The sequence below is a fragment of the Pinus tabuliformis genome, chromosome 3_1 (assembly GCF_031772625.1).
Source record: "Pinus tabuliformis cultivar Carrire ecotype Pingquan chromosome 3_1, CPIR1, whole genome shotgun sequence".
NCBI lineage: Eukaryota > Viridiplantae > Streptophyta > Pinopsida > Pinales > Pinaceae > Pinus > Pinus tabuliformis.
In genome coordinates this window covers 207,928,071-207,953,500 of record NC_142301.1, presented here as the reverse complement: position 1 = coordinate 207,953,500, position 25,430 = coordinate 207,928,071, and positions in this window count along the sequence as shown.

Genomic DNA, 25,430 nt, shown 5'->3' with positions numbered 1-25,430 from the left:
TTATTTTAGGTTGGACTACAGTTAGATTAAACATATTTTTTCTAAAATCAGTCACTAGGAAAATGACTTGTCAATCATAACTCATTATGCATTAACAAGTGCTAGTTTTAATTATCATTGTTGAAATACCTTTTGCAACTCTTCCACACATGGATTCCATTTGTGTTTGTGTCTATGATAGGAGATATTTTAACAACCAACAATATCAATTTCATTTTATCTTTCTCCTCTATTTTATCTCCTTAGTCATTAAATCTTTTCCCAAATGAAGTTTGTATTAGAGATGCACATTGCCAAATCAACATGCACAATTGTAAAATTCATGCAATTTTTAATTTTTCAAAGACATTCTAATATCTTTTCAAAAAAAAATCCTTCTAGATTAGATTGATTATGTTAATTATAACTTTAGAGAATACTTGAATTGGTGCTACCTCATTTTAATATCAATATTCATTTCAATTGAAAACCTTTTGCATTGACCTTGTCACTTGTAAACTAACTTTTCTAAATGAAAAAATGACTACAACAAAAAAAAATCCATATTCCATAGATGCAAATTCTACACAAAAAAATCCTATGCACACAATAAAGACTAGTTTGTATGAGAAGTGTTGTGTTGATGTCAATCAAACTAATATCTGCATGTGAAATATATCCTCATGAAGTAGAATGTTCTGTAAAGAAAAATAATGGTGATGGTGATGAGGCCTCTATATTTCAAAAAACTATTGGAGAAGTATTGAAGGAAATTTAGGGAATACTCAAAGATAACAACATTGTTATCACAAAAAAAATATGCCAAGGTTAAATGGAAAGAGTTGATGACAACTCAAGGAGGGATACAAATTGCAGAGGGAATTGCATTGGCAGAAATAACCCTTGTCACTAGCAATAACCCTTTCCAATGATCATATTTCCAACTAGGGTTTTTTTCCAATCTGAAGGACATTAAGTCTCTTTCCATAATATTAATAACATATTTATGGCTAATAATTGAAGAAAGTACTCCAAAAGGCATCAAAATCAATTCCTTCTTACTTTTTGAAACAAAATGAAATTCATTGACATGCATTAATTTCCTTGCAACCTCAAGGGAAAATAGTTGGGGAGTAATGAATTTTGGGACATGATAGGGCTCCTTTTAAAAATCATTGATGGTCATGACATAATAAATAGATAAAATAACCACTATCCTATCCTATTTTCAATTAAATGCATTGAGTTTTCAAGTATGTCCAAAAAATATAACTTATTGTTGTAATATGAATTCTTGTAATAGCAAAAGGAAGTTCATACATTATTCAAGTGAGTCTCATGAAGGCTTGTTACTTAGAAAGATAAATTTATAGTTGACTATAGGAAAACACAACTTGCTTAAATTGGTTTTGTGGCTGCTTGAGTTGATCTTATGGAGCGAATTGCTATAAAAATCATTTTTGCAACTTCTTAGGATTTTTGTTTGGATATAGCTAAAGAGATGCTAGTAATAGTCATTATGAATGTGCCTATGATATTACAATAGGGTCCTTCTCACTTCAAAGTGAATTATAATGCAGGTTATCAGTGAGTATTTTCCAATGTTGTGATGTCAACCATTGTTCTTTTGACATTACTAGTCATCATACCTTTTTCAAATATACTCCAAATAAAAGCTTAGCTTCAATTATTATTGCTACACATATTAGTTTGATTGACATCAACACAACACTTCTCATACAAACTAGACTTTATTGTGTGCATGGGATTTTTTGTGTGTAGAATTTGCATCTATGGAATATGGATTTTTTTTTTTATTGTAGTCATTTTTTTCATTTAGAAAAGTTAGTTTACAAGTGACAAGGCCAATCAAAAAGGTTTGCAATTATGAAATGAAGGTCAATCTTAAAATGAGATATCACGAATTCAAGTATTCTCTAAAGTAATAGTGAACATAATCACTCTAATCTAGAAGGAAATTGTTTTGAAAAGGTATTAGAATGTCATTGACAAAGTAAAAATTGCAGGAATTTTACAATTCTGCATGTTGATTTGGAAATGTGCATCTCTAATGTAAACTTCATATGGGAAAAGATTTAATGACCAAGGAGATAAAATAGAGGAGAAAGATAAAATGAAATTGAAATTTTTGATTGAATACAGAATGATAGACATTCAAGTCATGAAAAATAGACGGAGGTAGTGAGAGAGGGTTTTGGGAGGAGCGAAAGAATCACGGCGGCCAGGGTTCCTCTGCAAGCAGTGTTGGTTTTGTATGGAGTGTGCCAGGGGAGGGAGCTCAGCTCCCTCCTAGAAAGATGGAGTGGAAAGCGGAAGCAAGGGACCCACTGGAAACAGTAAAAGTGATAGGAACTATAGAATGAGAGATAATGAAAAGGAAACAGATGGGACCAAAACAAAAGAAAACAGCAGCACAAAGGACAAAGAGGAAGAAGACAAAAGTCTGGGTTCAAAAGACAAAAAACTAAAAGGACCTTGCAAACCAAAAGCTGAAATCACTCCCCGAGTAATACTAAATGATCCTGCTCTGCAGGAACACAGAGAACATATGGGAACCTATGCCATAATCTGTAAATTCATGGGACTATGGCCCACTAAAAAGGCTTTACAAATGTGGATCAAGTATCATTGGAAGCCCAAAGGAAGCATTGACCTACATCTAGGGTCAAAAGGATTCTTCACAGTTGTGTTCTCCAATATCGAAGACAAAGACAAAATATTCAAAGGAGGACCCTATTTTTTTGCTGCAGTAGGTCTCTATATGAGACCTTGGAAAATGAACTTTGTTCCAGAGAGGGAGACTTTCACTTCGGTTCCTGTGTGGGTAAGGCTCTACTCTCTTCCTCTTGATTATTGGCAAACTGAATCGTTGGCTACCATTGGTAATAAACTAGGACGCTATATCAAAGCTTCAGAAGCCACAAAAAGGGGAAAATATACCTCCTTTGCTAGAGTCTGTGTGGAAATGGATCTATCAGGAGCACTTTCGTACGAAGTTATACCGGAAGTTCTTGATGAAGAGTGGGTACAGGTGGTTGACCATAAGCATATACCCTTCAAATGTCGAAAATTCCACGAACATGGGCATTTATTAAGAGATTTCCATATCAGCAAAGAATATAACAAAGAAAAACTCAATACAATGAAGAACACTAAAAGCTTTCAAAAAGTGGCCAGTAAAGGAAGGGGAGGAGAAAAGGGATCAAAACAACAACATATTGAGGGGAAAAAAGGCAGTCAAAATAAGTTTAAAGTGCTAGAAGAGACTGAAGAAATCACAAGAGAAAATCAAGATTTGGAGGAAGATGCTAAAGAAAAATAAAAGCAATAGGACTTAAATCTCTCTCCGACCATGGAATCTCTAAAAGAAGAAATGAGATGTGAAACAGAAATGGAAATGGACCAGGAAATGACTCAAAGTGAAACAAATCTTGAAGAGCATGAACTACAAGAAATTCTTGACAAGGAAAACTTGGATCTCGAAGGATTCCTGATGCAAGGTACCAAAGGAGGAATAGATTCTATGCCCCAAGATAAATGCAACAGAATACAACAGTTGTTTTTATGGAAAACACAGGAATAAGAATAGGAGATAGGTAAGAACATCCACAAACACGGGCACAGAGGGGTGAAAACAATGAAATTAAATCCAGGATTAGCCACGAGAAATCCAAGAAAGAAGAGAGGTAGAAAAAGCAAAATGAGCTCCTGATGGAGTGTGGAAAGCTAATGATAGACTTAGGTAAGATGAAAGATCTAACCAGTTACTCCTTTACAAATCTTTAACTATGAAGTTCATCGCATGGAATATCAGAGGTCTAGGTAGTAAAAGAAAACAGAGAATGCTAAGTAGCAGAATGAAACTAGCAATGTCGGACATAATCTTCATTCAAGAAACAAAATGCTCCATTCAGAAGATAAAACAAATCCATAGCAAATGGCTTAGTAAATATGACTTTCTATAAGTTAAAGAAAAAAACACAGCGGGGGGCATTCTTACTCTCTCGAACCCCCAAAAAGTAATCGTTGTAGATGCGGAGGCAATGAGAAATTACTTATTAGCTATCGCTCAACCAAGGGGGATGTCTGACACCTTCCTGGTTACAAATGTCTATGGTCCGCAGGAGATAGATGAGAGGCTTAAATTTCTGAACTCCTTGGTAGATCTCAAAAGCAAACATAAAGAAATCCCTTGGATCATTGGAGGAGATTTTAATATGATTAAATCTCTTTCAGAAAAAAAAAAAAAAAAGGAGGCACTAGAATCCTCAGTAGAGATTCAGTAGAATTTAATTACTTCACAGAAGACAGGAAGATGGTTGACTCTGAAATGCAAAACGATCTTTCCACTTGGAATAACAAAAGAGGAGGTAATGCTTAAGTTGCCTCTAAGTTAGATAGATTTTTGATCTCTCAGAAGTTGATGCTCACAAATTCAGAAATATCGGCAAGTGTTCTCCCATTTCGAGGTTCTGACCACTGGCTCATTCAATTAGAAATCAAGGGAATTGATGCTCCCAAGAATACACCCTTCAGATTTGAAAATATCTGGCTCTCCCACCCAGATTTTATCAACAACATTGAGGAATGGTGGTCCGAATATCTGCAAATTCAGGGCTCCAAAATGTTACTCCTCCGTAAAATGCTAAAGCACATAAAAATAAAACTCAGAGAATGGAACAAGAAGGATTTTGGTATTTTTGCAAACAAAAAATCAGTAGAGATCAAAATGGAAGAACTAAACCAAGCAATGATCACAGAAGGTTTTAATAAATCCGAAAGTGAGAAAGCTGAAAAACTCAACCTAGATTGGGAGAATTTATGCAAACAGCAGGAAATGTTTTGGAGATAGAAGTCCAAAGTTCAATGGCTCAAAGAAGGTAAACGGAACACTAGGCTTTTCCACCGTTCCACCTTAGCCAATAGAACGCACAATAGAATCTCCTCAATATTGAATGAAGATGGGGAGCTTCAGACCACTAATGAGAATATCGAAGTTGTGATGGTTCGGCATTTCAGAGGAATCACAAAGGAAAATAATATAGACAGAGACCATAACATCAAGGAAATTATAAAGAGTATTCCCAGGATGGTGTCTAGAGAAGATAACTTTAACCTAAACAAACCAGTAACTGAAGAAGAGGTTAGTACGATGCTTAAAGAGATGCAAAATGGCGAAGCTCCAGGTCGAGATGGTTTTAATGTGGACATTTTCAAAGCCTATTGGAATGTTGTCAAACAGGGTATTTTGGATGTGGTTGAGGAATCTAGAAGAAGCAAATCTATTCTGAAAGCCCTCAACACCTCTTTTATCTCCCTGATCCCCAAACAGGACTCTGCCCTCTCTCCTAATAAGTTCAGAGCAATAGCTTTATGCAATGTTGTTTACAAAATCATTTCTAAGATCCTGGCCAACAAACTCAAACCTCTTTTGCCCTCTTTGATTTCTGGGGAACAATCTCGTTATGTGGAAGTGTTGTGGTAAAAACACAACCCCCCCATTATTGATGTGTTCACTTCAAATAATGGGGACCCTTTCTATAAAATTTTGGCTAAACACCTTTTTGGATTTTTATTTTAGTTGATTGCCCTACGCTTTTGTTAATTTTTAGTTTTCTTTGGATTCTTGTTTTGATTGTTTTCTTAGAATCGATTTTTTACAAGCTTCCCATTGACGCTTGTTTCGCCTCATTTGGTCAACTGGTTTGAAAATAGCACTTCTTTGAAGTCTCATCATTTATCTAGCCTTGGTTAAAAATGCATAAAATGTACAATATTGCATTTTGTAAATAAATTAGTTCAATAAGGCATTCATTTTAAATATTAACCTGTAGCGAGTTTTTACTAACATTTTTCATTTTTAGTTATGCGGCCAAATCACTAATTATCGAGATTAAAGAAATTTACTCCAATTTCCAAATCAAATCCTAATATCAAAAATCTAAACATTCAAGTGGCTGCAGTTTATTTTTCGTTTATTTTCCAAGTGGCTGTAGTTTAGAAACTTATGTTCATAAAAATAAAACAAAAAATAAAAATTTAAGTTTAAAATTAAATTTTAAATTAATTAAATTAATTAATATATTATATAATTAATTTAATTAAATTAAAATTTAAAACAAAAAATAAAAATATAAAAAATAAATAAATAATCGCATCGGGAGTTCTATTCGCAACAAATTTTAAAAAACCCCGATAAACCCATTAGCCATCCCCGATGCGATATCGGGTCGGGAGTTCTATTCACAACAAATTTTAAAGAACCCCCATAAATCCATTAGTCATCCCCGATGCGATTTTCCGATCGCTTCATAACTCAATGGGGCATTCATTAACTTAGGCTTATACTCCATTTGTTTTTTTTGGTCAACTCACTCATACGTGTGAGTGGAGTTAATGAAAGGTAGGTTAGTATATTAGTTTGAATATTAATATGTATTATATTAATTAAATTAATTAATAATATGTAATATATTATATTATTTAAATTAATATGTAGTATTTAATTAATTTAATTAAAATTTAAATATCATTTAGATTAAGATTGATTAGTTTTTAATTAGATTAAATTCGTTTATAAATAGTTAATTAAATATTAGTTAGTTATATTAATAAATAGTTTACTAATAATTAGTTTAGTTTATAATTAGCAATTAAATTAGAATTAATTAGAGACTAATTTAGGATTAGTTTTTAATTACAATTTTTAGCCGAGCAACAAAATTTCCAGATTCATGCCAGATTTGACTCATCAACTTTGGAAGCTCATAGAATGAGTTATACTTGGCCAAATGAGGCCCAGGACGGCTCATTGGAAAGAGAAAATCAAGGAGAATATTTCTGAGGAGATTTCATTGACAGATTTGGTCATTTATTGGGTCAAAAATCAGGCAGAAGATCAAGCTACGAATTTTGAAAACAAAATCATTTTTTCTGAGTTTTATTTTCATTGGTCGAGGCTTCTTCTAATTGCATATTTACTCGTCAATGATATTCTTGGCCAATTAAATCATCCTAGGCATCAATAGAGAATTTATATTTTATAGAATTTGATTGGATTTGATTTAAATGCCAGCAATGCCATGTTGATTTTATTGTTGCATTTTAATTTATTTTGATTTCTTTTTGCAGGAAAACAGTGGAAGAAATATGGAGAAAAGGATCTCAATCAATGAGAATGCTCCAGCAATTAGACTTGGCAGATTTCTCTTCAACAAACTCTTCTCTCAAGAATTCCTTAACCAATAGTATAAGTAATAGATTGCAAAATGGAATAAGGGGCTGCTCTCCTCTGCAATGCTAGACTTCTAAAAGCACTACTGTAATAGGAATTTAGAATTGTAGGAGAGAGGAGAGAAAATCTCAGATCTGGGGATTATTGAGGATTTTTCCTTTGTATCTTGGATTATGTATGAGGGGCAGAGTTTGCACTATTGTGGCTCTAGTTTTAAAGGTAGAAGTTCAAGCAATGTAAAGGACTGTTGGAGACCAAGATCAGAGAAATGGATGCAATAAATTGGTATTTTTAATAGTACTATTTCAAATATCAGTTTCATTTTTATGGTAACAGGAATGTGTCATTTTATTCATGTTTGTGCACTATTGTCAATATGGGTAGTTTGTCTCAATGTTGTTATCATGTATCTATGTTCTTATGGATTAATTTCTGATTTCTGAGTAACTATTTACTCAGAAATCTGCCTTATTAAAACTGATTTATTGAATGGTAATATGTTGTGAACTATTTCTACATATTATTGTTTAGTTATTGGATTTGCTGATTTGATAATCAATATCATTTATGTGAACTATTTCCTGAGTGTTGTTGGTTTATTATTTCAGTTAAAAGGTCTCAATAAGATGTGTTTTGATATCCATAATATCAATTAATTGAACTACTTCATTAACTTGATATTCATTATAAACAAGACATATCTAAATCCCAATACTTTAATTATCTTGCTCTTAGTTGGGTTAGATCTATATCTGCCTAATTAAGATAGGATTTAGATTAGTTTCTTTTGCTTGCATCATAGAATAAGCTTACATTTACAGTAAATTCTACATTCTTTTAAGTCCTCTTCTCAAAGAGGCAAAACTTTAGTTGTGGTTTGGTTGAACCCAAATCAGCTTAAGGTCATTCTCTTGCCTGATCAGCAAGAAGAAGTGATCTGATGTCCCTGTCTATTGGTAGTTAAAGATACATTATAAACCAATAGCAATAGGGAGAAGGTAACTGGACCTAGTTGAACAGTCGAAGCCACCACACCAAATGGAAAAGGAGCTGCTTTAAGGTCCGGACCTCGTGGTTATCCCCCAATGTTGTTGCAGCGATTTTCGAAGCATCAACATTTTTGGCGCTAGAAGGAGGGCCTGAGACTTGTTGTCTATTGGAGTCTTTTCAATTTTAACATTTTGTTTAAATCATGATGGCTCCTCTTAAGCTTCCAATTTGGAGTTGCATCCATGGACGTGCATCTTCCAATACGCCACCCGAAGTGGTAAAACTCTTGTCTCAGGTAAAGTTCAATGGTAAGAGAAATTCTTCTGCTTTTAACCATGTCTTTCAATTTATTCAAAATGTTTCAAATTACGATTTTCAAGGAATTGATGAAGGCATTTTATGCAGAATTTTTACTCTCACATTTGCGGCAAAAGCCAGAAGCTGGTGTAGAACTCTTCCAGTTGCTTCAATCCACAACTGGGATCAATTTGTTACAATTTTCATTTGTAAATTTGACGGCTATGATTATGAACAGGTATGTGAAGAAATTGAATATCTACGAAGGTTTGAAAATGAGTCTGTTAATGATTTCAATATTCGATTTCATTTGAATTGCTTAAGATTTAAAGACGAAGATAAACCTACGAAAGAAGAATCATTAGATTGGTTTGAATATATTTGTTCCCTTCCAACCATTCCCAATCCATATGAAATTAATTCGAGCTTTGTTCCATCCCCTTCTAATGTAAATGAGAATTCCAATATGGATGTGCAAATCAATTGTGATGAAGTGGTTTCACAAAGCTTGAAAAATATTTCTATTCAAATGCAAGAAGACAACAATAGCAATTTTGGAGAAAGAACTGCCTTGGAATTTGAAAGCTACTTTAAAGTAAATTCGGAAAATCAAATCGCAAATCAGCAAGTACAAGCAGCAATCAAAGTAAATAAAATGCAAACTGCTGTACAAATTTCTGAATTTCTCCATGATGAGCAAATGCCAAAATCAGAGAAGCAAAGCAGCGTTCTTCAAGAAAGCATATGCACGCAAAGGAATGATCTGCAATCTGAAATTTACAATGCGCATAATGCACAAGAACTCTCAAACAGAGACAGTTTTAAATGCATTGTTTCAAGTTCACATTTTTCCCTTTATCCTGATATTTTCAATAATGGTAATATTTTTTCTTCTGATATTAATGATATTTCAGAAATTAAAGAGGATGATTTAAATAAATTACCATTAAGTTTTTATCAATATAGAGAAGCAATTAATGATCATTCTTTTGCCATTAATGAACATGAGATTTTTGTTCCTTCTTGTTTTGGTATATTGGATGAAATTGAACGGAATTCTAGAGAGTCTTGTGAGGTCATTTATGATGATTACTCCGATATTGAGAATGTTGATTTCAATTTTTCTCAAGAGAATCCTCATGATAAAATTCAAATAACATCTGAGAATGAGGAACGCTTCAATTTACGAATTATTTCAACTAATCCTCATTTTAGAACAGCAAATTATCTTCATGATTTCACCATTCAAGAAATCGTTCCAATTTATGATTCATATGAGGATCAAACTCCCATTCCTATTCATAATCATAATTCATTTTCTATTTCACAAGTTGGAATTCAAAATTATTCAAATTCCATAATTCTGGCCATTCCTTGTGAAAATGAAATCATTTCAAAACGATCCCAAATGTGCTGTAACATTAGTTGTACAAATAGTGATTTCATTTTAGTTTTTCTTTCACAGCTATTTTGTTTAAACTTAGATTTATTTTCTGATTTTATTTTTCAAATTTTCCACACTTTTCGCTGGCATATTGAATACCTTATTATCAAACACTCAATTGATGCATTGCCCAATTGGGAAATTCAAGTTTCATATTATAATCATCAGCATCAAAAGATATCAATATTTCAATTTCAATCAATGCTAATGTTTCATCAAAAGCTTCTGTTTTTTCAAAGGCAATGTCAACAAGAGAATGTATTTTTGCAATCTCGCCAGCAATTCAATTCAATTAATAATTTTCAATTTCATTTGAAAGATTTCCATCCATTTTTCATTAATTCATTTGAAAAATATTTGGAAATTTTTCTCTCAAAGGAAATTGTTAATAGCTTAACATTTGTACATAACACTAACAATTTTTTCCAGGCCTTTGAATTTGAAAATTCATATCCACAATTCAGCCTGTTATCTCCTCTTTTGAACGTTTCCCAATCATTAATGGAAATCCATCCAGATTTTTATGATCCAATTGGTAGTCAATTGGAAAGGAAATTTCAAGAGAAAGAGATCTTAATTAAGTTCCTAACAATAACTGTACATTCTGATTTCATATTTATTTTCCTTAATTTATTTAGATTTGTATTTTTATTACTAACATTTGGATTGTACATATGTGCGGGAATAAAAATGAGAAAATGGCTACACTGGAAATATGACTACACCTAGTCATTTTCATGTATATGGTTAGAATAGGAGTAGAATTAATTTAGTTAGTTTGTTTTGTATAGATAATTTATTTTTAACAGTTCTGTAGATTAAAAATAAAACAAAGCAATCAGCCATTCTCATACATGTTCAGTGAAAACATTTTTCCCTATCAGAAAATTTTAATTCTTGCTTTCTTTTAAATTTCTTACAGCAATACCTCTACTCTGCCTATTTCGAATAATGTCTTGATTAAATTCAATTAAAGTTGCACTTGGTATCGATTGCCTCAAAGCCACTTTTCTTCATTTCAGGATTTCCTTCTAAGATTTTCTTTTGAAATTTATATGGTAAGGATTTGAGGATATAAAAGCTTCATGACCCCATTATCCCATGAAATGTATGACTGTCTATGATAAGCTTAATTCTAATTCCATCATTATTAATCAGTCCAACCTTTCACGGTAATCATATGAAGTTCATATTATCTTCCTCGGAGTTTGCTAAAAGCTCATTTTAAGGATGTCCATTTTGCCAAGTGCACACATTCAAATCTGTTTTGATATTTTTTCACAATTAGTGGCTTAATCTCATTCTAATCTTTAGTTTATTATTTGATGCTGTAAAATGCATCATCTTTATTTACTGAAGGCATCATTGAACAGTCACTATAACAATACAGATTTTTCTCAAGATTAATTAGGAATGAGCAGAGGTAATAAATTGTTGTCTCACTTCGAAAGGGAAGCATAGCTTAATATTTATTTCTGATAAATTTTATATTCCCTGGACATGAATAAACAGATTTTATTTACGCTGATTGCACACTTAGATTTAGAATAAATAATGAGATGATTTTAAACGAAGGGAAAATTTGATAAATCAAAGGAAGAATTTGAAGATTCATAAGGTAAAATTTCCAAACAATTTCCTTCCACGTACACATTTGCAAGTTCATTCTCATCTCTTATTAGTTTCTCTTTTCTTTAGTTTATTTTTTTATTTTTTATTTTGTGTTATGTTTTATTTGCAGGTTTTCATTCGTTTTCAAAACTTGAAGTAAGCAATAAACCCATTTCAAATTTGCAATAGGCTCAGGAAAATTTTATTTGTGATGCATTAGAATTTAAGCATTTTTTAATTTTGCTTTTATTCAATTAGAAAATCCAATTGAAATTTTGAAAAATATCATAAGACCATTTGCATCAAAAGATTTCATCAGAAGTAATTCTTAACATTTCGCATACCTCTGATGTATTATCTTACTCATATGCCATATTGCATTTCGCATATCAGAGCTTTGCAGTTGACATATACTTCCATTATCGTGAATCGCCGATCTCTGATAATCGACTTTACCGATATTGCGATAAACACATAATTCTAGACCCGATATGAAATTCAAACCAAAGTCATAAAATTATCGCGTCCGTTTAATCGCAATAATGGTAAGAGCATAACTTTTAAAGGGCCGATGTCTTGGATCCGATATGTTATCAAATTTTCATCATGAAGTTATTGGGTCCACTCTTCATCGCATATCGGCATATCAAATATTGTTACACCATGTGCTTAAAATTGCCGATCGCCGACTAGCCACGTCATTTATCGCATATCGGCATCGCAGGAATCATATTGTGTGACATCAGGTGCTTAAGATTTCCGATCGCCGATTAGTTATGTCATCCATCACATCGCTGATATCGCAATTTCTTCCTTGCATTTTTATTTATGGCCATATCAGTATTCTAAATCTGCGATGCGCGATGTCCAAAGTACAAATCGCAAGATACGGTGTGCGATGTGCAATTTGTGACATAACTGTCCCCGATCCCTGATTTAATAGTTCTTTAATGATGCGATCGCTCTATCTCATAGCACAACTTCTCATTGCATATTTTCATATCGGCGATTCGCCATTGCAACCTTCGATGCAAAAACTTCCAATGCATGCCTCTAAGCCGTTAACATTTAATCAATATATGGCATAGCAATAAAATTGAAGTCTTGCAAATTAAACTTAAAGCATGATGAAGAAACATGTTGTGTGGATCATCCGATGAGGCGATGTGTTAAAGCGAGCTTAGGTAACCACGATGGTAAAAAGGCAATTGATGACAAATTTGCAGCATACAAAAATCATTTCAATTTCTCATACATTTTAGTTTTAAATATATAATTCCATAATTAAAAATGGAATTCAAGACCTCTATATTTATATTTAAATTTTATTATCTTGGATTTGGTCTTGATTCTGGACAATTTATCAAATCATGGAGTTTATATTAAACTTATAATATTTGAGGAATAGTCATTACTGCAAATTCTCATTCTCATCTCTGATGCATTTCTTTTATTTCAATTCCCCTGAGCACTAAGCATTCTATTTTTACATTTTACTGCTTGCTTTAATTTAAATAAAATAAATAATGATTTTGGGTTATAGGATTTTGGTTAGTGGGATTTCTTCATGTTAATTAAAATAAGGAGTCAGCTAGTTTGGGGAAATTGATACCTTTCAGGTAAGATCAAAAGCAATTATCCAATGGTAAGATTCATGTGCCCATTTTCATTCATTTCCATTTCATCATTCTAGTTTCATTTTTGTTCTTAAATTATGCTGATATAAAACTCTGTTTTGCAGCTCTCCATTTAAAGTTTTCAATCCTCTGCCAGATCATATTTTCGAAGTCCTTACTCTTCTCCTGGCTTAATTTCATGAAGCAGCGATGATCTTCCATGAAACAGCTACACCAGGAAGTTTCTGAACTTTTAGTTTGTTTCTTTAGCATTCCTTTCATTGGAAAACAATTAAGATGATGCTTTGAAACAAGAAAATTAATATCAGACAGAAAGTTTTCATGGTGGCTGAATTTTATCTTCCCTGCTATCCAAAAAAGCCTAAAACACTTACAACTCTGCAAGATATGTTTCTAGATCTCAACATAAGAAAGAATGATTACATGCTTATTTTCTTTTTCTTCATATTGTTGGAGACATTGGTATAAACATTCTTGTTTGTGTTTATCATGCGAAACCTGGATTTTCCTTCCCATTTTTAGAGATTTCTTTGTTTTTATTTTTATTGCTGATTTCTTTTCTCACTTTAGCGTAAGACTTATTTTGTTTTGGTTTTCAGTTTTGATTTTGGTGACTTTACCGTGATTTATATGGAATGTCTACTTGTTACCTAACAATGGTCAGCATACGTGGAGAAAAATTGTTAATAGTCACCTATTAGCTTTTTCTTAAATCCCTTAATGAAGTTTGATTTTCTTATTATAGAGGTAGACATACTTAAGGAAGAGATTACTAATCAAGAGAAGTTGGCAAAATATCATAAAATCTGAAAAATTTCTTTTTCATCAAATTGTAATCATTTTGAGATTTCAAAATTTCATTAGGATCTTTCAAAGTTCTATTGTCAGTCAAGAAAAGTTATTTTTAACCAAGTAAAGACACGTTACAGCAAAGCACTTTCAACTCTGAAATTGTCATTCTTAACTCTTAAGGAGTCGATGATTCTCCCTATCCCAAAGAGTCTTGTTTTTCTAGAGTATAATCCAGAAATATATCTAAACTTAAAAGATAAGAGGTCTCATCATGAGCCAGCTTACCATGATCATAGGGGAAAAATAGGCTGACATTACCAACACTGTTAAACAAACCAGGGTAATGACTTATGATTGCAAACAATTACAAGACAAGGGGTCTCATCACGAGCCAGCTTGTTCAGCCCAATTTTAACCAGTGAATGGCATTGTCAACTATCTGGCTACCATACTAGGACAATGGCTTTTAAGATTTATTTAAAAAAAAAAAAAATCAAAAAAATTCAAAAAACATATATAAATGAATTTATCTCTAGATCAATAATTCTTAAACAGATGGGATTCTGAATCATTTATGATTAAAAGGTAACCCTGTCGAAACTATAGATGTTTGTTGGCAGCAGTGGCTCTACCTATGACAAAGGAGTATATTTTAAAAGCTAAGCTGTAAAGTGACCCCTGCTTTATCTCTACACCTAATTAAGAATTGATATAGAGTTTTGAAATATTTTAATTTATGAGAAATTTTGAGGAAAATTACAGTTAGATGATTCTTGTTTTTATTAAGATTAATGAACCTAGTCAAGCATTCCAAAAAAATAATTCTCTCTTCTTTAATTTTTTTTTTTTACTTTAATTTTAGGAAAATCTCATTCATATCAAAGAGAGATAACTGGTTCTTCTCCCGCGTGTCGCCATTGTTGTGGTAAAAACACAACCCCCCCATTATTGATGTGTTCACTTCAAATAATGGGGACCCTTTCTATAAAATTTTGGCTAAACACCTTTTTGGATTTTTATTTTAGTTGATTGCCCTACGCTTTTGTTAATTTTTAGTTTTCTTTGGATTCTTGTTTTGATTGTTTTCTTAGAATCGATTTTTTACAAGCTTCCCATTGACACTTGTTTCGCCTCATTTGGTCAACTGGTTTGAAAATAGCACTTCTTTGAAGTCTCATCATTTATCTACCCTAGGTTAAAAATGCATAAAATGTACAATATTGCATTTTGTAAATAAATTAGTTCAATAAGGCATTCATTTTAAATATTAACCTGTAGCGAGTTTTTACTAACATTTTTCATTTTTAGTTATGCGGCCAAATCATTAATTATCGAGATTTAAGAAATTTACTCCAATTTCCAAATCAAATCCTAATCTCAAAAATCTAAACATTCAAGTGGCTGCAGTTTATTTTTCGTTTATTTTCCAAGTGGCTGTAGTTTAGAAACTTATGTTCATAAAAATAAAACAAAAAATAAAAATTTAAGTTTAAAATTAAATTTTAAATTAATTAATATATTATATAATTAATTTAATTAAATTAAAATTTAAAACAAAAAATAAAAATATAAAAAATAAATAAATAATCGCATCGGGAGTTCTATTCGCAACAAATTTTAAAGAACCCCGATAAACCCATTAGCCATCCCCCGATGCGATATCGGGTCGGGAGTTCTATTCGCAACAAATTTTAAAGAACCCCGATAAGCCCATTAGTCATCCCCCGATGCGATTTGCCGATCGCTTCATAACTCAATGGGGCATTCATTAACTTAGGCTTATACTCCATTTGTTTTTTTTGGTCAACTCACTCATACGTGTGAGTGGAGTTAATGAAAGGTAGGTTAGTATATTAGTTTGAATATTAATATGTATTATATTAATTAAATTAATTAATAATATGTAATATATTATATTATTTAAATTAATATGTAATATTTAATTAATTTAATTAAAATTTAAATATCATTTAGATTAAGATTGATTAGTTTTTAATTAGATTAAATTCGTTTATAAATAGTTAATTAAATATTAGTTAGTTATATTAATAAATAGTTTACTAATAATTAGTTTAGTTTATAATTAGCAATTAAATTAGAATTAATTAGAGACTAATTTATGATTAGTTTTTAATTACAATTTTTAGCCCAGCAACAGAATTTCCAGATTCATGCCAGATTTGACTCATCAACTTTGGAAGCTCATAGAATGAGTTATACTTGGCCAAATGAAGCCCAGGACGGCTCATTGGAAAGAGAAAATCAAGGAGAATATTTCTGAAGAGATTTCATTGACAGATTTGGTCATTTATTCGGTCAAAAATCAGGCAGAAGATCAAGCTACGAATTTTGAAAACAAAATCATTTTTTCTGAGTTTTATTTTCATTGGTCCAGGCCTCTTCTAATTGCAGATTCACTCGTCAATGATATTCTTGGCCAATTAAATCATCCTAGGCATCAATAGAGAATTTATATTTTATATAATTTGATTGGATTTGATTTAAATGTCAGCAATGCCATGTTGATTTTATTGTTGCATTTTAATTTATTTTGATCTCTTTTTGCAGGAAAACAGTGGAAGAAATATGGAGAAAAGGATTTCAATCAATGAGAATGCTCCAGCAATTGGATTTGGCAGATTTCTCTTCAACAAACTCTTCTCTCAAGAATTCCTTCACCAATAGTATAAGTAATAGATTGCAAAATGGAATAAGGGGCTGCTCTCCTCTGCAATGCTAGACTTCTAAAAGCACTACTGTAATAGGAATTTAGAATTGTAGGAGAGAGGAGAGAAAATCTCAGATCTGGGGATTATTGAGGATTTTTCCTTTGTATCTTGGATTATGTATGAGGGGCAGAGTTTGCACTATTGTGGCTCTAGTTTTAAAGGTAGAAGTTCAAGCAATGTAAAGGACTGTTGGAGACCAAGATCAGAGAAATGGATGCAATAAATTGGTATTTTTAATAGTACTATTTCAAATATCAGTTTCATTTTTATGGTAACAGGAATGTGTCATTTTATTCATGTTTGTGCACTATTGTCAATATGGGTAGTTTGTCTCAATGTTGTTATCATGTATCTCTGTTCTTATGGATTAATTTCTGATTTCTGAGTAACTATTTACTCAGAAATCTGCCTTATTAAAACTGATTTATTGAATGGTAATATGTTGTGAACTATTTCTACATATTATTGTTTAGTTATTGGATTCGTTGATTTGATAATCAATATCATTTATGTGAACTATTTCCTGAGTGTTGTTGGTTTATTATTTCAGTTAAAAGGTCTCAATAGGATGTGTTTTGATATCCATAATATCAGTTAATTGAACTACTTCATTAACTTGATATTCATTATAAACAAGACATATCTAAATCTCAATACTTTAATTATCTTGCTCTTAGTTGGGTTAGATCTATATCTGCCTAATTAAGATAGGATTTAGATTAGTTTCTTTTGCTTGCATCATAGAATAAGCTTACATTTACAGTAAATTCTACATTCTTTTAAGTCCTCTCCTCAAAGAGGCAAAACTTTAGTTGTGGTTTGGTTGAACCCAAATCAGCTTAAGGGTCATTCTCTTGCCTGATCAGCAAGAAGAAGTGATCTGATGTCCCTGTCTATTGGTAGTTAAAGATACATTATAAACCAATAGCAATATGGAGAAGGTAACTGGACCTAGTTGAACAGTCGGAGCCACCACACCAAACGGAAAAGGAGCTGCTTTAAGGTCCGGACCTGGTGGTTATCCCCCAATGTTGTTGCAGTGATTTTCGAAGCATAAACAGGAAGGAAGGAAAATCCTGGATAATATTATTCAGGCCCATGAGGTTGTTCACTCTCTCACTAGCAAAAAGCAGGCTGGTATGATCATGCAATTAGACATAGCAAAAGCGTATGACAAGGTGAACTAGATTTACATCAGAAAGGTCCTTTCCACATTTGGGTTTGATCATGACTGGATCAGATGGGTCATGGCTTTTGTTGCTTCACCTAGCTTTTCAATTCTAGTGAATGGAGCGCCCTCGGAGATCTTCACTCCTTCCAGAGGCCTCAGATAAGGAAATCCACTCTCTCCCTTCCTTTTCATCCTCATGATGGAAGGATTAGGCCGAACCATTAAAAATGCTAAAGCTTTAGGTAAGATTAAGGGCCTTCAATTAGTGGAGAACGACCAAGCCCTAACTCATCAGCAATTTGTGGATGACACCATGCTGCAGGCATCCCCATGGTCAAGGAAGCTATAGTGTACAAAAAAATCTTAAATGGCTTCGCCTTGGCTTCAGGTATGGAAGGCAATCTCTCCAAATCAATTTTTTTTTCTTTAACACTAACAATGTTATTCAAAGGAACATCTCCAGAATTTTGGGCCTCCAAAGGAAGGTCCCCCCATCAAACTATTTGGGAATCCCCCTTACAGATAAACCTATGCTCAAAAGTATCTGGGAATCGGTGCTTAACAAGATGCAAGAAAAGATCAAATAATGGACTTATAGAGCACTGAACCTCGCTCGCGGATTGGTTTTGTTGGGTTCCCATAATACTAGTGATTACCCCATTACTATTATAGTTATACCCCTTATTAATATTTTTGTGCCCCTATTGCCCCCATATTGTTATTACTGTGCCCCATAGAATCCCTCTATTGTTATTTTTGTGGCTTTATATTATTATTGTTATGTCGGCTAATTATATTCTGACTCCTTAGACTCCTATATATAGAAAGGAGGTTTTGTCATTTGAATCATCCAAGAATTGTTCATTTATGTAATGTAAAGGAGATTGCCCCTCGAAGAGGCTGAATTCCAAGGTGTTGATCTATCATTTCTATCTTTTCTTGAGCTGGTTTCATAACATTTGGTATCAGAGCTTTGGATTCTAGGGTTTTGCTGCTCCAAACAGGTCATCGTGGCGTTTTCACTATAACTTTTTTTCTGCGACGTTTCAGAAGTTTCAGAAAAAACCCATTTGAGAAAAAATCGTGTTGAACCTTGGGTCCAAATTTCAGATCTTTTCGCGCTATAGTTGCGGAGATATGATCTGAGGAAGTTGGTCTTTTTGCAGAATCCTGAATTACATTCCAAACAGGTGACCTGGGGAAAATCGTCATAAATTTATTTCTGAGCATCGGATTGAAATTTCAAAAGAATGTAAAAAACGAAGACAGATTTTAGTTTTCTTGTATATATTTTTTAGAGTCAAAGGTCAAAACAGTGACACGTGGTGCTTCATACAAGTTCGCTCTACTAAACTAGTCTACAATCAGGTCACTGCAGGAGATTGTGCATAACTCTTTCTTGGAGAATCCAATTTGGATTGGACTGGTGGCATTGGAAAGAGGACACAGAAAGCTACTACAGGTCACAATTTCAGAACTAGATGATTCAAAATTACAGAGATACATCAGATTCAATATCAGGCTTCTACAAAGTGAAAAAAGGTGTGTAGTTTTTTTTTTTTTTTTTTGCGTAAGCTTGGTTTGAAGGAATTTAAAGAGCATAGTAAAGCATTATTATCAGTAATTGATGCCCTGAGTAAAGAAAATGCAAACACCTAGTAAGCAACCTGAAAGCTCTAGTATGACTTATGAAGAAGAGGAAGAAATGCAACATGATATAGCAAAATTACGAGACCAAGTGCAACAAGTGTCACTTGAACAAAAAGGAACAGAATCTAAGATGGATGGTTTAAAGAAAGGTGTAGAAGCTAAGATGGACGATTTGAAGATAGATTTGAAGACAGACATGGAAGAATTGAAGAAGTTCTTACAAGAAAGGGTCAATAATGGTGAAAGGGTAGTAAAGGAAACTCATGATGGGAAAAAAAGAAATGTTAATCATGATTCCATAGACTCTAATGTTGGATCGAAGACTCACCACATTCCAAAAATCGATATGAGGAAGTTTGATGGCAAGGATCCCGCAACATGCATATTACAGATGGAGCAATTATTCGATCTCAATAATGTGCAAAACACACAAAAGGTACGTATGGCAACTTTATATTTGGAACCAAATCAGTTTGTATGGTATCAATGGCTTTGCTCTCGTAAACAATTTATCACTTGGGCAAATTTTACAGAAGAATTGATAGCACATTATGAGGATACAAAAAGCAACACTTTTTTTAGCCAATTGATAAGTCTCAAACAAAAGGGTTCAATAATGGAGCACATTGAGGAGTTACAAAAATTGAACATAAGGGAAAAATATATTACAGAGGAGCATAGGATTGATGTGTTCATAGGGTCTTTAAAGTATAATATCGAACATGATGTTCGCCTTTGGGAACCTGATTCATTAGAGAAGGCATTCAGGTTAGCAAGAAAAATGGAAAGCAAAATTATGGCAACCAGGAACCATACCACTCACAACTATGAAGACAGAAGTGTTGTTGCCCCTAGTCTTCCACAACCTATAAGGTTGACACCACAACAATTGGAAGAAAAAAGAGCAAAAGGGCTTTGTTACAGTTGTGATAGCAAATATACTAAAGGTCATAAGTGTGTAGAGAAGAAATTATTCTACATAGATTGTGAAGAGGAAGAAGAAAATGAGAAAGAAAGGTCAAAAGAAGAGGATATACTCCAGGAACAAAGCCTAGATGAAGAACAAATAAATACGACCATATCTTGTAATGCATTGGCGGGAATTACCACTCCTCAAACCATCAAGATAGAAGGACAAATCAAGAAGAAAAAGGTAATAGTGTTGATTGATTTAGGAAGCACCCACAATTTTATTCATTGTAAGATAGCAAAAGAATTGAATTGCTTCCTATATCCAGCACTAGAGTGTCAAGTGATGATTGCAAATGGAGGAACAATAAATTGCTCTGGAAGTGCCATAATATCAAGCTATCCATGGGAGAATATGTATTGACTAGCTCAATGCTTTCCATTCCAGTGGGAGGTTCTGATGTTGTACTAGGAGTCCAATGGCTACAATCCTTGGGTACAATAGCTTTTAATTTTCAAGAACTTTTCATCAAATTTTCTACGGAAGGAAAGGAAGTTGAATTAAGAGGTATTGCAGGGAAACCAGGAAAGCTAATCAGCTCTAATGGTATTACAAAGCTTCTAAAAAAGGAGCAAAGAGGTGTAATTGCACAATTATGTTCGCTAGATGTTTCCACATCGGAATCATATATTTCTCCAGATCTCCAAAAAGTCCTGGACAATCATTCCAAGGTATTTGAGACTCCCAAAGGTCTCCCACCTATGCGTGATCATGATCATGCTATTAATATGATTCCAGGAAGTGTTCCTCCAAACATCAGGCCGTACAGATATCCCTATGTCCAAAAGAGTGAAATTGAACGTATGGTTGCAGAAATGCTAGAGGCTAGTATAATTCAACCGAGTCAAAGTTCTTTCCTTGCTCCAGTAGTATTGGTGCACAAGAAGGATGGATCATGGCGCATGTGTCAAGATTATAGGGAGCTCAACAAGCTCACTATTAAAGATAAGTTCCCCATTCCTATCATTGATGAATTACTGGATGAATTGCATGGATCAATTTACTTCACCAAGTTGGATCTTCGTTCAGGATATCATCAAATCAGAATGAAGATTGAAGACATTCCGAAAACAACATTTAGAACTCATGAGGGTCATTATGAATTTTTGGTCATGCCTTTTGGCCTTACCAATGCACCTTCAACATTTCAAGGTTTGATGAATTCAATTTTCAAACCATTCCTTAGAAAATTTGTGTTAGTATTTTTTGATGATATACTAATCTAAAGCAACTCTTGGAAGGATCATGTTGAATATGTTGACAGGGTGCTACAACTATTGGATAAGAAACAATTATATGCAAAAAGATCCAAATGTTTCTTTGGAGTCCAGGAGGTGGAATATCTGGGTCATATTGTATCTCATGAAGGAGTTAAGGTAGACCCTAGCAAAATTAAATCCATTAAGGTATGGAAAATCACCACATCCATAAAGCATCTACGAGGATTTCTCGGGTTGACAGGGTATTATCGCAAGTTTGTTAAGAATTATGGGAGAATAGCAGCACCTCTAACAACATTATTGAAGAAAGATGCATTTTCATGGACTCCAGAAGCAACAAAGGCCTTTGAACATCTTAAAGAGGCAATGTGCCAAGCACCGGTCTTAGCTACACCAGACTTCACAAAAACCTTTATTGTAGAATGTGATGCTTCAGGAAATGGAATTGGTGTTGTTCTAATGCAAGATGAAAGACCCATTGCTTTTGAAAGTTGTCCAATCAAGGGAAAGTTTTTAAGAAAAGCTATTTATGAGAAGGAAATGTTGGCAATACTCCATGCGCTTAAGAAATGGCGACCCTACCTAATGGGAAGACACTTCAAGGTAAAAACGGATCATGATAGACTTAAATACTTTTTAGAAAAAAGATTATCCTCTGAAGAGCAACAAAAGTGGGTCACAAAGATGTTGGGTTATGACTTTGAAATCATCTACAAAAAAGGGAAGCAAAATGTGGTGGCAGATGCACTCTCAAGAAAGGATGAGGATGTGGAAGCATTGTTGTGTGCCATTTCTATTATCCAAACAGATTGGATAAATGAAGCAAGGGAGGAGTGGAAGAATGACGAAGAAGTGTGGGCACTTATTCGAAAGTTAAAACAAGATTCTAGTACGTCTGATACATTTAGCTCGCAAAATGATTTGTTATGGTACAAAGATCTCTTATACCTCTGTAAGAATTCCCAGGTAAAAAAAAAGATTCTTATGGATTTGCACACTTCTCCCTTAGGAGGGCACTCAGGATTTTTAAAAACTTACCATAGGTTTAAGAAGGAATTTTTTTGGGATGGCCTTAAATCAGATATTCAAAAGTTTGTGGCGGAATGTTTGGTTTGCCAACAAAATAAAGTTGAAACAATTAAGACACCGGGTCTATTACAACCTTTATCCATTCCAAGCCAACGTTGGGAGGAGGTTTCAATGGATTTTATCACAGGTTTACCCAAGTCTGAGGGAAAGAGTGTCATCATGGTGGTAGTTGACAGACTTACCAAGTATGCACACTTTTGTGCTTTATCACATCCATTTAAAGCTAGTACAATTTCTACTACATTTATGGAAACAATTCAAAAGCTACATGGAAACCCAAAGATTATTGTAAGTGACAGATATCCCATTTTCACTGGAAATTTTTGGATAGAATTATTTTCTTGTCTTGGTACTCAGTTAGCTCATAGCTCATCTTATCATCCTCAATCTGATGGGAAAACTGAGATAGTAAACAAATGTTTGGAAGGATATCTTCATTGCTTTGTATCTGATAAATAGACACAATGGGTCAAATGGTTGCCTCTGGCTAAATGGTGGTATAACACTTCCTTCCATACAGCAACAAAAATGACCCCATTTATGGCATTTATGGGTATTAACCACCATCCATCACATCATATTTAAGAGAAAATTCTAAGGTTCAGGCAGTGGAACATCACATTGAACATCAACAACAAGTCCTCCAACTCTTAAAGGATAACCTCGTGTTGGCACAGAATAGAATGAAACAACAGTCAAATCAACATCGCAGTGAAAGAAGTTTTGATGTAGGTGATTGGGTATTCCTACGGCTACAACCATATAAGCAAATGCCCCTTAAGCAAGCTAAGAAGGATAATAAATTATCACCAAAGTATTATGGTCCGCACAAGGTGTTGCAAAAGATTGGTACTATGGCATACAAATTAGAGCTTCCTGCAGCTTCTCGATTGCACTCAGTTTTCCATGTTTCATGTTTAAAGAAGGTTATAGGTGAGAAGATCCTAGTTCAAACAATATTTCCAGAACTTGACGAGGAAGGAAAAATTATATTGGAACCGGAAGCAGTCACAGAAACAAGAACTCGACAACTACGAAATTGATTAATTTCAGAGTATCTTATCAAGTGGAAGAACTTATCCGCTGAAGATTCCACATGGGAGGATGAGAATTTTATGTAGAAGTATCCAAAACTACTCAAGCGTTGAGGACAACACTTTTTTGAAGGAGAGGGGCATGTTGGGTCCCCATAATGCTAGTGATTACCCCATTACTATTGTAGTTATACCCCTTATTAATATTGTTGTGCCCCTATTGCCCCCATATTGTTGTTACTGTGCCCCATAGAATCCCTCTATTGTTATTTTTGTGGCTTTATATTATTATTGTTAGGTCGGCTGGATTATATTGTGACTCCTTAGACTCCTATATGTCGAAAGGAGGTTTTGTCATTTGAATCATCCAAGAATTGTTCATTTATGTAATGTAAAGGAAGTTGCCCCCTCGAAGAGGCTGAATTCTAAGGCGTTGATCTATCTTTTCTATCTTTTCTTGAGTTGGTTTCATAACAGGTTTTGACAAAGGATATTCTTCAATCCATCCCCATTTTCTTTCTATCAACCCTGCTAGGCCCCAAAGGGGTTTTACAGCAACTCAGGAACATTCAGAGAGACTTCCTCTGGGGCAAGGAGGAGACTAAAAAGAAATGGGCTCGTGTTTCTTCAGATAAAATCTATAAACCCAAAAGTCATGGAGGCCTAGGCTTAAATGATCAGGAGATTCTAATTAATGTTCTAGGAGCCAAACTCTGGTGGAGATGGGTTAAAGAACCAGAGGCGCAAGGGCTAAAACCTAGAAAGAAAAATATGCCAGCTCCTGGCAAAGAAGTGATCTCATTAGAATGTTAGGGAACATAAAAGGCTCAAATATCTGGAACAAAGCTTGGGATAATAGAAGCCTAGTTTAGGACAACATCTTCTGGGAAATCAGAGCGGGTGAACAAGCTCTCTTCTGGGAAGACAAATGGCAACAAGAACCAATGTGGTTAAGGGATGACTTTATTAGCATCAAGCAGGAAACTGATTCCCAAGGACTATTAAAAGTTAGGGATTTCTGGAATCTTCCTCGTGACACTGAGAAATGGAGAAGCTGGAGGAGATTATAACGTAGATGGGTAGGCACCACAAAGACAAAAACAGAAGAACTTATGAAAATTTTAGAACGGAGAAAGATCTAGGTCACAGATGGGTAGGATCAGCTAAGATGGGGAAGAAAAAAAGAAGGTATCTTTAACATCCATGAAGCTAAAATAATTTCCCTTAACCTAGATCCCTGCGTTTCGGAAAAGTCCTGGCAAAAACTCTGGAGCCATCAAGGATGGATGAAGATCAAACTGTTTATGTGGTTAGTTCATCACAAAAAAATATTAACTTGGGATAACATTCAAAAGAGGGGAGTTATGGGGCCCTCTAGATGCCCATTATGTGAGGCTCAAGAGGAAACAATAGAACATATTCTCAACAACTATACCTATATCAACTGGCTGTGGGATTCTTTCAACATCATTTTTCAACAGATAGACAGAGATAAAGGTAGCATCAGTAATACCCTGAACAAGTGGAGAAAAAACTTTTCAGAGAATGAAATCCTCAATTTG